This window comes from Balaenoptera borealis (assembly GCF_965194805.1).
Source record: "Balaenoptera borealis genome assembly, chromosome: 8".
NCBI lineage: Eukaryota > Metazoa > Chordata > Mammalia > Artiodactyla > Balaenopteridae > Balaenoptera > Balaenoptera borealis.
Genome location: NC_138865.1, coordinates 91,371,356 through 91,382,076, shown reverse-complemented (window position 1 = coordinate 91,382,076; position 10,721 = coordinate 91,371,356). Strand labels below are relative to the sequence as shown.

Here is a 10,721-nt window from a genome sequence, read left to right as displayed (position 1 = left end):
CCTACGACTTGGCCCTTCTCTTTTATTAAGTGATAAATAATTTACTGTTCCTCAGTTCCTATTGTTTTAGTTTTATTTTACATTTATATTTTTCCTTTTATTGTAAAAATTTATCTTTCTTCAACCAAGACTTTTAAGGTGAGAATGTGTATTGACTGAGGAAAGTTTGCCTTAAATACAGACTTTCCTGCTTTGGAAGAAGAGTTATCACTTCTGTGACCACAGCATGAATGAAGACACACTTGGCCACTCAGCAAAACCAGCCCAGGAAGTTGCCTCCATCTCATAAACCACTATGGGTCACAACAACACAAGAGCAAGACAGAGAAATGGCAAGTGTCCAGGAACTAAGCAGGAAACCTCTCATCTATTGTGACACGCTTTTAATGTAGGGGACAAGGGGTTGTCATCTTGACAACAATGGACATCCCAAACTCCCAGCCTCTCCTCTCCAATCCTGTGCCATCTCCTGATCAAGTAAGAGGCATTTTATCCTACACACCATACCTTTCACAGCTTATTATTTCTGCTCTTTCCCATCCCTGTTGATGGCATGATACGTAAGACTTACCTCTATCTCCAGCAGTGAGTCTCTTGGCAAAGAAGCAAACAAAGCTATTTTTTTAGTTGTCCCTTGAGACGTATAGAAACCCGGAGTTAGGAGAGATCCCTTTAGAAGAGCCAAAGCATATGCAGGTACTCTCCATACCTTAGGTTGGACAATGACCCCTGAAGGAGGCAAATGGGCCCAGGGTGTTCATGTGTCAGAATAAAGCCTTACCTTTCTCCTAGCAAGGAAGCTTGCAGAACTCAGCCAGTACAGTAGCTAACAGGGCAGAGGAAACATCCAGCCTCGATCGCATCTATAAAACAAGGTGATTGCAAGGGTTGTGAATTGGCAACCCCTGTGCTGACTGCTCTGTGTTTTTCAAAAAGTGGAATTTAGTCATCTTTAAATGGGGTACATGTTCTCCAGACAGCCAGGGCCCTGTCATTTTTTTTTGTCTCATACCTGGTCCTCCTTCATATATCTGTGATACCAATCCAGCCCTGAAAGCATTCCAGCTTGAAATTAAAGACTCTTAGAGTCTTTCCCTGTCTTTAAAAGAATCTACAGTGTTTTGACCCAGGCAGCCACAGCTAATGCTCCCCTGTTGCCTCTCTACTTGAGAATCTCAGCTTGAACTTCATTTTGAAAACGAGGAAACAGATAAAGGCAGCCCAGCAGGAGGAAGGAAAAGCATGTGTTAAAGTGTGGCACTGTGAAGCATCATGCCACATTCTAAAAAGGCAAGTAGTTGGGCATGACTAGACAAAGGGTGTAGGGGGAGAAGTAGGGGAATAGAAAAATTGAGGTGAGATGTGTAGTATGAGGCAAACATTGAAAAGAGTTGTGAGCTAAGCTGAAGATCCTGAACTTTGTCCTGAAAACTGAAGGGAAATGGCAGAAAGGGGGTGGGGGGAGTCGTTGAAGGCTTTTAACTCATTTAATTTCTATTTTAAGCCTCTATATTTTGGAGGCCGCAGGGAAGATGGACAAGTGTCAATACTTTCCCCACCAGCAAAAAGTACTTTCCCCATCAGTAAAATCAGCTGGTGTAGATCAAGGATTCACAATGCTGATTGCATATTAGAATCAACTGAGACACTTGTAAAAGTGCTGATAACCTAGCCTCACTGCTAAGAGATTATTTAATTGGGTTGGGGGAGGGAGGCAGGTAAGGTATTTTTTAAAGTATGATAACCTCAAGGACGCTTCTGGCTCTGAAATTCTATCAACTGTGTCAAAGAAGGTTCCTACCATCTGAAGTGAAATGTGGTAAAAGCCATTTCCTTTGCATCTTCAGACCCCAAATCTGGAACGAGGTTTGGAAAGCACCTCTAAACAGTTCATATCATTCTTCAAGTTGGTTTTATTCTTGGGCATATCAAGTTTCTCCCTAAAAAAAACAGGATTATTTTTTTTAAAAATTCGTGGTGGATAGATTTTTTTTTAATATAAATTTATTTATTTTCTTTATTTATTTTTGGCTGCGTTGGGTCTTTGTTGCTGCGTGCCGGCTTTCTCTAGTTGTGGCGAGCGGGGGCTACTCTTTGTCGTGGCACACGGGCTTCTCATTGCGGTGGCTTCTCTTGTTGCAGAGCACGGGCCCTAGGTGCACAGGCTTCAGTAGTCGTGGTGCACGGGCTTAGTTGCTCTGCGGCATGTGGGATCTTCCCGGACCAGGGCTTGAACCCGTGTGCCCTGCATTGGCAGGCAGATTCTCAACAACTGCGCCACCAGGGAAGCCCTATAGGATTATTTTAGAGAACAACTGCAAACATCTATTTTAGAATTTCACACTGTCAAATCATTTAGATGTGAAAAAAAACAGCACCTCCCAAATAAACAGAAAGCCAATATGAAATAATAGGCAAAACTTATCCACACCTCATTAAGGATTGTTTTTAATCAATCAGTTAATAGGCATGTATATATAAAACCTTAGTCTTTGTTATACGTTCCAAAATGAGTTATTCCAGCATGGTAGATGAGCAGGCTCCCTACTCATTTCCTGCCTCTCTTTCCCCCTACCTGAACCTGAGAACGTCTGTTTGCTTGCTTGCTTCTTTTTAAAGCTATTATTTATTGAGCATGTCCTATGAGCCAGGCATTTTGCCAAACACTTATTTCAAATAGGTTAGTATTTAACACCATTTTATTAATGAGTAAACTGCAGAGAGGAAACATAACTGCTCAAGGACACAGCTAGTAAGAAGCAGCACCAGAATCTGAAGTTCTGTCTCCTAAGGCCATGAGCTTCACCATCTCCCTATACCGTACCGCCATTCATCCCCACTCTCTAATTAGATCTTGTCTCCCTCCCACACCCCCACACTCCCTACCTTGACCTGTGGAGCAGGAGTCCACCTGGAGTTCACTGAAGGTATGTGAAGATGTAAATTAAGAGTAGACACAGGCACACAACCTCAGATCACCTGGTCCTCACTTGGGCGATCTCTCAGATTGCTGTCAGTAGGGCGCCCTCTGCTGCTCATGATGCCGAAGTGGGTTAGGAACAGAGGACCGTGAAAATTCAGAGGGCCTCCTTATACAGGGCTGACCTAATCTTGAGACGAATTTGTCCTTTTTAAACAAACTGTACCTCCCCATCATAAAGAAAACACTCCTGCTCCATAGGTCAATCCCAAAAGGCTTCAACCCAAAAAAGCAAGAAACATCAATCTCAGTTTTCAAGATTTTGTCCGAAATCAAGCCACAGAATCCCTGCAATGTCCTGAAAACAGTCTCCACTCCTCCGGTTAGATGTTAATTTCCTGTGTTCGCACTCCTCACATTGAACTGAAGCTTTAACCTTTATGGCTATTGTCTTTTCAAAGTGTGACCGGGGTTAGAAGGAACGTCTCCTATCTGAGACATTATAACAACGCTGAACCTGCTGCTAAGAGCACACAGCCGTGGATGCTTGCTTTCTTTACCCAGAAATTATAAAACATTCAGAGACCCCTGGGGCAAGTTAACCATAAAATATGCAGCAACATCTGTGCCATATTATTTACTGACAGACTAGACCCAGAAAATATGGCCCCTGTATGGCACAGGCTGCCCGGCACCACGTGGGTCGTTAGGCTGTGGCTGGAAGGCGCTGTTTTCCGGTCCTTCGCTCCCACCACCCTCGCTCTCACGCAGGCTTTCCCCCCAGCACCTCACAGTCATGGGGCTACCAGGACAAGCTTACGAACAGGTTTGTCCTCAGAGTCTCCGCGAGCAAAGCAATTTCTAACAAAGGTTGCCTGGTCCTGTGGGGGTGGGGTTGTGTCCCTCTCAGGAACTTACACAGGTGAGTCCCAGGAAGGCAAGGCCACAGCTTGAGGACGGAACCGCCTCGAGGAAGCCGAGGGCGCCCCTTCCATCCCTGGAGTCTGCGCAGGCGCAGGCGCAGGCACACACGCACGCGCACGCGGAAGCTGTTTTGCTCCCGAAATTGACCGAACTAGAAACCAAGACACGTGAGTTCTGTCAGCCAGTCAATGCACAATCATAACCTTCTTTGTGCCAAGCGCAGTGCTAGCTCTGGGTTCTAGTCCTTCCTTTGCCACCTTGTGACCCGAATACCTCTGTGATCCTCAGTGTGGGTTTCAGGGTAGAGGGGACAAGACAGTCACCTGGAGAGCTGTTGTAAACCACACACCCTTCCTGTCACCGAATTCTGGTAAACAACTGCTCTCTCCACCCCACTCTTCCCCCATTCCCAACTGCATGTTCATTTTGGGAAAAAATTCCTCACAGGTTGTAGCACACCCTCTCCAATGACTACTGGATTAGATCCTTTACAAGCAGAGTGAACACACACCAATTTGTGCGGGACAGTCTCAACTTACACCTGTTGTTCCGTCTATTTTATTAGTAGCATTCCCTTTCACTCTCAGAAGTGTCCCAGTTTGGGGTATAAAATATACGGTCTCCCTTTATAAAGTCCCCTCCAGATCTAACGTGACTTTAACACACCCTCACCAAAGATTTTAGGACTTCTAGATTCTTCCCCACAAAAGTCTCCCCATGCTGTTTTAAGATTCCCGACTGGACTGTCTCATAAGTGTCTCAGCCTACACACAGCAGTTTCCATTTTTCCTCCTCTCCTGCGCTGCCTCCCCCAGGGTCTCTCTTCATAGTGAGACGCTGAGAGAAAACCCCTCGCCCCAGCGCCTGCACCTCCCACCACCGAAGGGGCTGCCAGTGGATGACGCCACAGTGGCCCTGGCACAGCAGCAACACAAACTGCCCCCGATTCTGCATGATGGAGGCAGAGAATCCCACACACCTGCCGGTGCCACATTCACAGAAGGCTGGGGAGCAGCAACTCCCAGAGGTCTCTCTTGCATAACACCTCCTCTTACTGCTCGTGCCCCTGTTACAGACACCACGAAATGACGGCCTGTCAGCCAACCTAGGTTACAGGTGTGCTTCTTTCACCACGTTTTTTGTTTTTTTCATGTTGGGCAACAATTTAAAATTAGGAGATTTTGACTCCTAGAGGAAAAGAGAGTGCCCAAATCAATAAAGTCAGTAATGAAAAAAATAAAATTAGGAGATTTCACTGAAAATCTCTGTTGTAAAAGAACCGCTTGTAAGAACCGAATGTTAAATTTTCAACAATTTTGTAAGCCATTGTTAAACACAGCTATTATTAAAACTTAAATTATATTAACATACACGTAAATAAATACTATTAAAAACAAAGGCAATAATTAGATTGTGTTGATGGTTGTACAGTTCAGAAAACATACAAAAATTCATTAAACTTAAATGGACACAAAATATATGAAGGGTGAATTTTATGGTATGTAGATTTTATCTCCATAAAGCTATTAAAAAATAAAATTTTTGGAATTCCCTGGCAGTCCAGTGGCTAGGACTCCATGCTTTCCACTGCAGGGGGTATGAGTTCGATCCCTGGTTGGGTAGCTAAGATCCCGCATGGCACATGGTGCAGCCAAAAAAAAAAAAAAGAAAGAAAGAAAAGAAAATTTTTAAAGGTAATAAATACTCAAAAGTTATTACTTCTTAATTATATTATTACAATTTACTATGATCTATGCTCTTGAAGTTATTTACATCTATTGCATCTGTGGGGTGGAAATGTCATCTAATAGAATGCTCATCTCTTCCCAGCTCCACATTCTGTAACATCCCTTGAAATAAGCCATGATGAAATTATAACACAGTAGAAATAGGCAAATATTTCAACTCAAGCCTTGGTCCATTGTTTGTTGACTGTCTATACTTAAGAATATAATGGGGGAAAAAATGTTAATAATGCAGATAAAACTTTAAAGTGTGTTGTGCCTGTAGTCTTTACATTGTGAATAGCACCAAATATTGAGGAAATGTTCTTCCAGCATTTGAAAACTGTTATCCAATTCAGAAGTCACATCACTGATGAACAAGTGTACTTACGAGTGTTGGTTGATATTTTCATTTACCATAACAAGTCAGACAAAACTAAAACAAAGATGTATGTCAGAATTAAGCTAATAATCAAGCTTTTATTCATAGTCTTATTTTTTACCCTATTGTTGTTGATAAAATTATAAAAACTGAGAGTGGATGTGGTAAGAAATAGCAAGTCACACAGAGTATGTTAAATTTTATGGATATTTGCAAGTTGCATGCTACTGTATATTCTTTATATCAGTAAAATTTACAATATGTATCATATATGTATATTTGTATGTGTGTATGTATATGTATATATATACATATACATACACACACATACACACACACACACACACACACACACACACACACTTTTTGTTGTTAAACACCAGCACAACATTGTATAATATCCTCATTTTCAGGCTTCTCTTGAAAAGTCAAATCTGATAATATTGTACCTATACAGCCACCCAATAACTGGAGCTGGCTGGAGCTGAGGTAATGTCTTGTCCCCCTTTAAACAGGCACACAGTCTCCAGTTCACGCACAGTCCTCATCACTCCCTATTGTCTTACCCTCTGTGTCTTATGTTTTCATTACCTGCCTGACTCCTATAGGCTTCTGAGTTTAAGCCCCCTGTTGTAGGCTCTCTCCTTGAGACCCAGACACATGTCCGTAACACTGACCAGAGGACTGATAACTGAAACAGATTCAGTACTGACCTCCTGTGGCAGGCTGACTACTGGCTCCCAAAGATGTCCACATCCTAATCCCCAAAACCTGTGACTGTTGCCTCATGTGGTTAAAGGGATTTACAGTTGTGATTAAGTTAAAAATCTTGAGAAGGGGAGATTAGCCTAGATTATCTGTGTGGGCTCAGTGTAATCACAAGGGTCCTTATCAGATGAAGGCAAGAGGATCAGAGTCAAAAGAAGGAGATGTGAGGACAGTGCAGTGGTTGAAGATGGAGGAAGGCGCCATGAGCCAAGGAATGCAGTTGGCATCTAACTGCTGGTGGAAAAGGCAAGAAAACAGATTCTCCTCCAGAGCCTCCGGAAGGAGCACAGCCCTCCTGACACTTCAATTTTAGCCCCATAAGATTCATTTCAGACTCTGACCTCCAGAACTGTAAGATAATAAATGGGTGTTGTTTTAAGCCACTCAGTTGGTGGTGATTTGTTACAGCAGCAATAAGAAACTAATATACCTTCCAATCTCCTCAGTAACACATATTCTCCCTCTGCCCAAATTCTCCTCTCTCTTTCCAACCAGCCACATCCCTGCCTAAAGTTGTGTAACTGGCTCTTTAAACCAAAAACTGTGTTTTCACTTAAAACCTTGACTTCAATTCTATGACGAATGGAGGATCAAGGCAGAGCAAGCAAGGCATCCACATTTTGGAACAGACTCCTATCCCTCCATCTTACTGTTATATCTGCTACTCTTCGCTGTACTCTGCGTTCTCACTCAAAGTGAAAGAGGTAGCGGGATAATCAGAGTAGATTATTAAAATAAACTTAAACTTCCCTCTAACCTATCAGTACCTCATCCTGCCTCTGGCTATCCCATTTCCAACTCTCTCCTTTTTTGCCAACCACATTTTCATTCTCCATCTCCCCTCCCACAGCCCAACTAACTCACCAATTTGGCCTCTTGGCTCTTGACCTTCTGGCTTAGTTTTCTAAACTCCATCTAGCATGCTCATTCCTGCCATGGTGTCTCCATGGACTGGTAACTCACAACTGAAACTCCCCTTGGTCCAGCCCTGGAACTTCTCCCCATTTCATGGAAACTGCCCTTATTCCACTGCTCTGGACCCTTCTCAGCTCAACTATAAAGGAATTCAAATACTTAAAGAGCATGAAAATGAAGTGCATTGTTGGAATATATCCCCCTTCCTAACAGAATTATTTGGGGATTCAAATTCATATCACATTTTTCTGTAATAATATTATACATAACAGTGTACCAGCTCAGTCCATTTAAAACACATCACTTGCCTATAATATGAGCAAGCATAGAATCCCCCTGTATTCCAGGGCAAAGAGTAAAGAGGAAGAGGTTAACATGCTCAGCCATGGGCAAAATTCTGCAGGGAGTTAAGTCGTACTTGGCATCTTTTTCCTTAGTCTTGTCTCACTATTTCCCTCCTACTCACCTAAATCTAAAATCCCCCACCACCCCAACTACCAGTTGAACTGTACATTACACTATCTAATTTGGTAGCCACTAGTCACATGTAATAATTGAGCACTTGAATTTCAGACTTAATACCAAGAAAAGAATGTAAAATATCTCGATATTCTGCACATTAAGTAGATGTTTCAATGGTAATAGTTTGGGTGCATTGGGTTATATAAAATATATTATTAAAATTAGCTTTATTTTTTTTTAAATCTTTTAATATGGCTACCAGAAAATTTTAAATTATATACACAGCTCGCATTTGTGGCTTGCACTGTATTTCTGCTGGGCAGCATTACTTTAGGCTCTTGTTATCCACAGTGTTGTCCACAGACCAGTAACTTGAGGATCACCTGGAGATCACCTGGAAGCAGAAAGCAGAATCTCAGGCCTCATCGCAGGCCCACTGAATTAGAGTTCGCAATTTAACAAGAACCCCAGGTGAGTCATCTGTACAGTAAAATTTGAAAAGCACGGTTCAGGGGTCAGCAAACTTTTTCTTTAAAAAGCCAGATAGTAAATATTTCAGGCTTTGTGGGTCATACAGTCTTCATCACTACTACTGAACTGTGTCATTGTATTATATATAAATGAATGAGTGTGGCCATGTTCCTGTAAAATTTTATTTACAAAAACAGACTACATAGTTTGCCCATCCTGGGTTAGACCAGCATTTTTTTTTTTTCAGATGTTAACGTTCATCAGCTTCACTTAGGGAGCCTGTTAAAACACTGCTTGCTGGTCCCCACCCTCAAAGTTTCTGATTCAGAAAGTTTAGGAATGGGTCTGGGGATTTATACTTTTCAAACAAGTTTCCAGGTGATAGGGAAGCTGCTGGACCAGAGACCACACTTTGGGAACCACTATTCTAGAATTAGAGTTTTCAAATCTGGCTGTACATTGGAATTATTTAGGGGTCTTTCTAAAAATACTCATTCCAGGATAAAGAAGATATGGTACATACATACAATGGAATATTACTCACCCATGAAAAAGAATTAAATAATGCCATTTGCAGCAACATGGATGGCCCTAGAGATTAACATACTAAGTGAAGTAAGTCAGAAAGAGAAAGATGAATATCATATGACATCACTTATATGTGGAAACTAAAAAGATAATACAAGTGAACTTATTTACAAAACAGAAAAATACTCACAAATTTCAAAAACAAACTTATGGTTACCAAAAGGGAAAGGTCGGGGGGAGGGATAAATTAGGAGTTTGGGATTAACATATACACACTACTATATATAAAATAGATAATCAACAAGGACCTACTGTATAGCACAGGGAACTCTACTCAATATTCTGTAATAACCTATATGGAGAATCTGAAAAAGAATGGATATATGTACATGTAAAACTGAATCACTTTGCTGTATACCTGAAACTAATACAACATTGTAAATCAACTATACTCCAATATAAAAAATTTTTTTAATTAAAAAAAAAAACTCATTCCTGGCCCTCCCTCCAGACCAATCAAATCACAATCTCTAAGGGTGGGACCTGGCCACATTTATATTTTTTAAAAAGCCCCCAAATGATTCTAATGTGCAACCCAGTATCTGCGTATTACAAAATTACCTACTGTTCCCTAAATGACAAGGGCAAGGTGTTAGCAAGACAGAAATGTTAATGAGCTAATTTCCAATATCTTTGAAAGACCTGGAGCACCTTAACACACAAAAGACCCAAGTATTTTACAAAGGGATTTCTTCTTATGGCTCTCAAATTGATGGAACAGATAGTGTGACTAAGTACAATTTTAAACTTTCAGGTTGTTTGGGGAGGTATTAAGTGAGCAGGAAAAAACATGGGCTATCAGGATTTGCTGTCCTATACTGTTTCTGTTTTCAGTTTCACAAGTAAATAGCTCACCAACAGCAAGTTCCAAGATGTGACTCCTAGTTCTTCTAGTTGTGTGACCTCAGACAAGTCACTTGAGCTTGTCCTTCCTTGACTATAAAACGAGAGGGCTTGGCTTCTGTCCCTTCCAGCTCTAAATGTCTTTTCTTTATAATTTGCATTTTACAAATCATGACTTTTTATAAACATTTCAAATATTTTTCTCTTTGGCAGCAGCAGTGGGTATTGTGCTAATAGGATCAGGCCGAAAGTGAAGGCAACTGCTCATACAGAGATGTCCTGTATGTGATTTTTTTATGTGCAGCAAATCCTCAGCACCATGTAGCTTGCCAGCTTTATGGACCACCATCAGAAATCAGAATTATGGCCAGGGCCAGTATCAGGTGGCCAAGCTACTGCGCCAAGCTCTCAGCTACTTTGAATAGTGACATTGAGCCATGTGAGGAGGAGGAGAGTAAATAATCTTAACTACGGACAAAGGGAATAAAAGCAAAGACCTGGGATAGAGAAGGCTTTATCCTGGGACTAAGGAAGAACAGAAGAGACCCAAGAGAAGTCAACAAAGATATCCCAGCATTGGTCTGAGAATATAGGTCCAGTGGAGAATGACAATTGCTACATACAGTAGGGTAAGGAATAGGGACACTCATATGAACCATATGAAAGTAGATTAGATGGAAAAGAAGCATATGTAATTGACTTCCTGCATCTATATGTCAGGCCT

At 41.5% G+C, this 10,721-nt stretch overlaps 1 long non-coding RNA gene across 4 annotated transcripts in view; it reads right to left on the bottom strand.

Annotated features, from left to right (window-relative positions):
- The window catches only part of LOC309634304, a 265,444-nt gene that overhangs the window by 197,335 nt on the left and 57,388 nt on the right, over nt 1–10,721 (bottom strand). For 2 of the 4 annotated variants that reach the window (XR_014247956.1, XR_014247958.1), the window contains exon 2: nt 782–1,940. This is a non-coding gene — a long non-coding RNA (uncharacterized lncRNA). Of the gene's footprint in view, nt 1–50; nt 1,941–10,721 lie in introns of those variants that run through there. The other 2 variants (XR_014247957.1, XR_014247959.1) reach the window with 2 other exon arrangements.